Below are 6,540 nucleotides of genomic sequence, written 5' to 3' on the forward strand. Positions count from 1 at the left end.
GGTGAACTTTTGTCAGAAACTTCTTTAACCCTAAGGCATATCATTAAAATTTCCAATAAGTGGCAAAATAATGATAGTTTAGCAGTCACATTGTACATGACGTGATTGTAAGGTATGAAAAATAGATTTATATGTCTGTATGAGAATATATTATTCATATATTTATGTATTAGCAATACATGCCCCCCAAAAATTCTTGAGTTGCATCATGTTTTTAAGGCTGTAGTTCCACATACTCATTTACATCTCATCTAACTGATTTTTTTGTACCAAGTGTATAATTTTATATGCATTATGAAATACTTAAAATAAATGTCTTTTTAAGTCATTATTAAGTTTTCATTCTTTTCTCATATTGCTAGACAGAATTAGCTGTTTTCTTCTCTGTGTCTTTCATGGCCCTCGGTTCATACCACTAGGGTGGCATTTGTCACGTATTGCAGCTTAGGAACCAGCTCAACCTGTGAGGACATGAAGGTCAGAGACTGTCTTGCTTGTCTACTACTCCCAGTGCCTATTAAAGCACCTAATGTATGTTACGTGCTCAGTGGTGGCTTTGTCAAATGAACCAACTGATAAAGTCATGTTGGGTGCGGGTTAAAGCTGTGATTCTTGCCCTCAAACTATTCATAATACAAAAGTGGAGATTGTATATTATTCATACCAAGAGACATTAATGCTAGAAGAAAAACTATGTGTTCAGTAAGAATCTTTTGACTTACCCTTGAATTCAGCCTTGAGAGAGGCAGAATTGTGCATCACCTGGGAGCATGGATTCTGCAGGCATATTTGGGTTCAGTCTTAGCTCTGCCTGAGTCACGTGCTTGACTGCTGGCAAGTGATTTAACTTTCTGAGCTTGTCTTCTCATCTTAAAGATGAGATAATACTACTTAAAGATTATAGATACTTAAGATACTTAAAAGATTGATAATACTACTACCTACCACATAGAGTTGTTACGAATTGAAATGAGTTAGTCATCTTTAGAGTGGTGAAAGCAGCATCTGGCATATAATAAATACTCATTCATAATTAGCAACAAGATCTTTGGGTATTTATTTGTTTATTTATTTGTTTGTTTACTTAATTTATTTTCAAGTTAGTTAACATACAGTGTAGTCTTGGCTTCAAGAGTAGAATCCAGTGATTCATGTCTTACATATGACACCCACTGCTCATCCCAATAAGCGCCCTCCTTAGTGCCTGTCGCCCATTTAATCCCCGCTTCCAAGAATCCTCAGTTGGTTCTCTGTATTTAAGAGTCTCTTATGGTTTGCTTCTCTCTCTGCTTTTATCTTATTTTTCCTTCCCTTTCCATATGTTCATCCGTTGAGTTTCTCAAATTCCACATATCAGTGAAATCATATCTGTCTTTCTCTGATGGATTTATTTTGCTTAGCATAATACCCTCTAGTTCCATCCACATTATTGCAAATGGCAAGATTTCATTCTTTTTCATCCCTGAGTAGTATTTCATTGTATATATATACTACACCTTCTTTATCCATTCATCAGTTGATGGACATTTGGACTCTTTCCATACTTTGGCTATTGTTGGTAGTGCTACTATAAACATTGGGGTGCATGTGCCCCTTCAAATCAGCATTTTTGTATCCTTTGGGTAAATTCCTCATAGTGCAATTGGTGGGTCATGGCATAGTTCTATTTTTGATTTTTTGAGGAACCTCCACACTGTTTTCCAGAGTGCCTGCACCAGTTTGTATTCCCACCAACAGTGCAAAGGGGTTCCCCTTTCTCCACATCCTTGCCAACATCTGTTGTTTCCTGAATTGTGAATTTTAGCCACTCTGACCGGTATGAGGTGGTATCTCAATGTGGTTTTGATTTGTATTTCCCTGATGATGAGTGATATTGAGCATTTTTTCATGTGTCTGTTAGCCATCTGGATGTCATCTTTGGAAAAGCATTTATTCATGTCTTCTGCCCATTTCTTCACTGGATTATTTGTTTTTTGGGTGTTGAGTTTGGTAAATTTTTTATATATTTTGGATACTAACCCTTTATTAGATATGCCATTTGCAAATATCTTTTCCCCTTTCATTAGTTGCCTTTTAATTTTGTTGATTGTTTCCTTTGCTATGCAGAAGGTTTTTTTTTTAATCTTGATGAGGTCCCAATAGTTCATTTTTGTTTTTATTTCCTTTGCCTCCAGAGACACATCAAGTAAGAAGTTGCTGTGACCTAGGCCAATTGTTGCCTATTTTCTCCTGTAGGATTTTGAACCTTTAAAAATAAAAAAAAAGTCTTTACAAGTAGTATACTAGGGACATTTCCTCCACCAAATTAAATTTCTGTGTTTATTCGTTACCTAAAGAGCAAATTTTGTTGTTGTCTGTCTCTATCATCTATCTATCTATCTATCTATCTATCTATCTATCTATCTATCTATCCTCAATCATCTGTCTCTCCATAACTCCATTGAACACTTGTATTAGGAATGATGATAGTTGGGGACAGAGATGAAAGGTGGAAGGTGGTTCACTATATCCACATCTTGAAAAAGCACCATTTTTTTTCTACATGGTGTCTGATTGGAATAGGAAAAGCCTGAAAATTTGCTTATTTTGACATAGCTGATTCAGTGCTTACTTAACTGTCTATGAAGAACATTTGGAGAACTGAAACCACGCCTATTTCCATGTTTTTTCCCCCTTATCATTGACTATCAGGATAAATTGAAATAGATCGTAATTGAATGCACGTGCTAAGTGTCAAATAAATGGCAATTGATAACACACCTCTCTAAATGAAGAGGAAAAGAGGGTATTGCCCAGGGAGGATAATTGTAGGTACTGCCAATCTAGGAAAAGAAGATATCTTGCACCTTGGAGCCCAGGGGAGAAAGACAAACACTTTCTGGAAGTTCCCAATGAGGAAGGGGGAAGATGCCAAATACCATTTATCTCTTCTTTCAAAATGTTTGGAAATCTTTAAAACAGAAGTTAACTATCTGTTTTGAATAATGAATCATTTACTTCCCCCTTGAAAACAGAATTGAAGTTGTTGTCCTTCTTTGCCTTGGCAATTCCTCATAAAATATATAATTGTAATGTGGCCACATTTTCTTCATCTCTTTTTTGCAATTGTCAGTAAGGTTCCACGGAGTAGAGATTATCTGTCTACATGTATGTCTGTCTGTCTTTCTTATCAATCACAACACTTAAAGGAGAAATTTATTAAGATGACAATGAAAGGTTTCATTCAGCATGACTAAATCCTCTTTATAGAGTGAAAACCAAACACAGTTAAGTTAGTGACGCCAATAGTGGGCTTCTTATCGTTCTTTCTTACTGACAAATTAATAGAAACTTTTTAGGAGTTTAATGAAAATATGTTTTTCCTGATCTATTCTAAAGCATCTTTTTTTTTTTCCTGTTGTATGGTCATTTTATCTTTTTCTTCTTTCCCACATAGTTTTATTCTAGGCTAGCTCTGTCCAATAAAGATAAAACAAGAGCCTCAAAGGTGAACTGCCTATGGAATTTTAAATTTCCTTATAGCCATGTTGACTTTTTTCATGGGGTGAAATTAATTTTAATACTGTATTTTACTTAATATATCCAAAATATTTTAATTTCAATAAGTAATCAATATAAAAATTATTATTGAGATACTTTACATTTTTTGAAATGAGGTCTTTAAAATACAGTGTATATTTTACACATACATTTCATCACAATTTGGTCTAGCCACGGTTCAAATACTTAATAGCCACCTGTGGCTAGTGGCTACCATATTTGACTACCATATTTGACAGAGGAGCTCCAGACCTTCCATGTTGAAGGATTGTTTACCTAAAAATGCCCCCTATGTATAGATATAAAGGAGGGTATGATGCATCCAGTGAAACATTATTCCCCCTCCCTGGCAACCTCATCTCACCCTGGCCGTACCTTGCCCAACCTCTACAATTATCATTATCTGGTGATTTAATATTGTTCCATTTTCTTCACAATGACTTAGTTGCATCTTGTATTCTTTTGTTCCTCCTCTTGGCATTTTTGTGATTAACACTTCTTAGTTATTGGTTACTACCTGAAAGTATGGTTTTAGAAAATGTTGGTATATGTTAGCTAATAATGACATTAATCAAAATGGCTAGCTAAAAACTTCAAGTGGCAAGGAGAAAGCATCTACTTTATAAGATTAAATTTGGTTAATTAATTTTGGTTAATTGTCCAAATATAAGACAGTTGGATTTTTAAATATCTTAGATATCAACCAATAAATATGGATTCAAACTTTCGCTCTAATATTGAGTACTTCATTTTTGGTGTGATTATCAAATGAAAGCAACAGCTCTTGTTTTTGTGTGCAAGTCTGAGCTTATTTTAGGACCCTTTGGCTCCTAAATAGCTTGTATAGAATACTTAATGTTGCAATAATGTAGTGGATTTTCACTGACTCATTACTGTAAATATGTGTACTTTGAGCTGTTTTCCAAAAGTAGTGGAAAATTTACATGCCCTTTCATTTTGGAGAGCAAAATTCTCCCACAGATTATGTAACAATGGACACAGATGTGTGGAGATATTGATCCCCTCAGCCACTAGAGCAGCTGGGTTGTGACTGGAGGTGGCCCAGAGCTTTTGGCTGTCATCTCAGCTAGGAGCAATCTCATCTGTTACCCCAGAGTATCTCATAAATATTGTTTTCTCTGTGAGCCAAGATTTGGTAAAGGCTCTGTCATAATCTGTCATAGTAGATCCAAATCTCATTTCATTTCTTAAAATAAATGAGATCCTAATTAAGTAGAAAATGTGCTAGAATGTCAAATATTGTATTTCTCCCCAATATCCCTTTCCATAGGTAATTGTGTCTCCTGAGTTTTCAGTTTTCTAAGTGAATTTTGTTTTCTCCTTAAACCTACTAAATTACTATTTCTCACTGTTAATAATTAAAAATCCTCTTTAATACACTTTGAGATTAAAAGCAAACATTTTGAAACTTAACAATCAGTCAAAACAAAAGGTAAATAGTTACTTTCACACTATGCATGTTTCCCCAATTTTGATATATACCTTGGAGATATATACTCTCTAAAAAAAAAAATCACTAAAACATGCTTTTGTTTTGAAATACTGGTAAGCCAGTATTTCAGTTATGTATTGTTATTTGCTCAAAGAGAAATAATTTCAAATACTATCAATTCCTATTTCTTATTAGTCATCTATATTTTCATTTTTCACTAACATGTTTTAAGTGTTCCTAATGTTGCAATAATTGAGTGGGACTTAAATACCCTTAAAGAGGTGCTTCACCTTATTTGACTTAGTGACACATAAAGGAAGACAGACACTTAAGGTCACATAGAGAGTTACTATAGAACATGCAGTCATATCACTATTGTTGTCCCTGGTGTCATGGAGAGCCTTTGTTTTCATTTTCCATCATTCAGCTTAAAGCCTTTGAGTTTGACCAGACCCACGGATTTAATGATAATGTCTCACAGAGTTTAAATAAAAGGTGCACATGTTAACATCACATGTTTTTAAAAAGTTAAAAATTTCCTTGAAATTTCAAAAAAGCCCTGTGACTTAATGGAACAAAAGCTATAGTAGCAATACTTAAAATATTTGGCTTGTCAATATTTGCGTCGTAGTGGTTCTGTTAGAAACATTAATTTTTATTATAAATTACTGAACTACAGGTAATCATAAATATTTTTCTAAGCTTATGAAAAATTATAGGATTGTCAAAGTCAATATAGCAATCAAATTTCTTAATTCTCTAATATACATCTTTTTCTTTGCAAAGGCTAGTAAAGATTTCCTTTTATTTTTTTATTTAAAAAATTTTTTTAATGTTTTTATTTTATTTTTTGAGACGGAGAGAGACAGAGCATGAACGGGGGAGGGTCAGAGAGAGGGGGAGACACAGAATCTGAAGCAGGCTCCAGGCTCTGAGCTATCAGCACAGAGACCGACGTGGGGCTTGAACTCATGGACTGTGAGATCATGACCTGAGCCGAAGTCGGACGCTCAACCGGCAGAGCCACCCAGGCGCCCCAAGACTTCCTTTTAAAAAAAGGAGCAATGGGGCGCCTGGGTGGCTCAGTCGGTTGAACCTCCGACTTCAGCTCAGGTCACGATCTCGCGGGTCCGTGAGTTCGAGCTCCGTGTCAGGCTCTGGGCTGATGGCTCAGAGCCTGGAGCCTGCTTCCGATTCTGTGTCTCCCTCTCTCTCTGCCCCTCCCCCATTCATGCTCTGTCTCTCTCTGTCTCAAAAATAAATAAATGTTAAAAAAAAAATTTAAAAAAAGGAGCAAAACCATTAATTTGAAATAAAAGAGAAACCTGTAAAAAATGAACTTAGATGGCCAAAAATTTGAGTTGACTGTATTGAAGAAAATATCCACAGATTTATAGCATAAGCGTTTTGAATTATCTTGCTGAATGATCTTAACTTGCCATGTTTAAAGGGAAGAAAAGTTTCTTTTATTTTTTTTTCCTTGATGAAAGGTCAAGACATGGCTATTTTTAGCAGCACATTTGAATTCAACTTCTACTTAAAGAATT

This window comes from Neofelis nebulosa, chromosome 3 (genome assembly GCF_028018385.1).
Source record: "Neofelis nebulosa isolate mNeoNeb1 chromosome 3, mNeoNeb1.pri, whole genome shotgun sequence".
Taxonomy (NCBI): domain Eukaryota; kingdom Metazoa; phylum Chordata; class Mammalia; order Carnivora; family Felidae; genus Neofelis; species Neofelis nebulosa.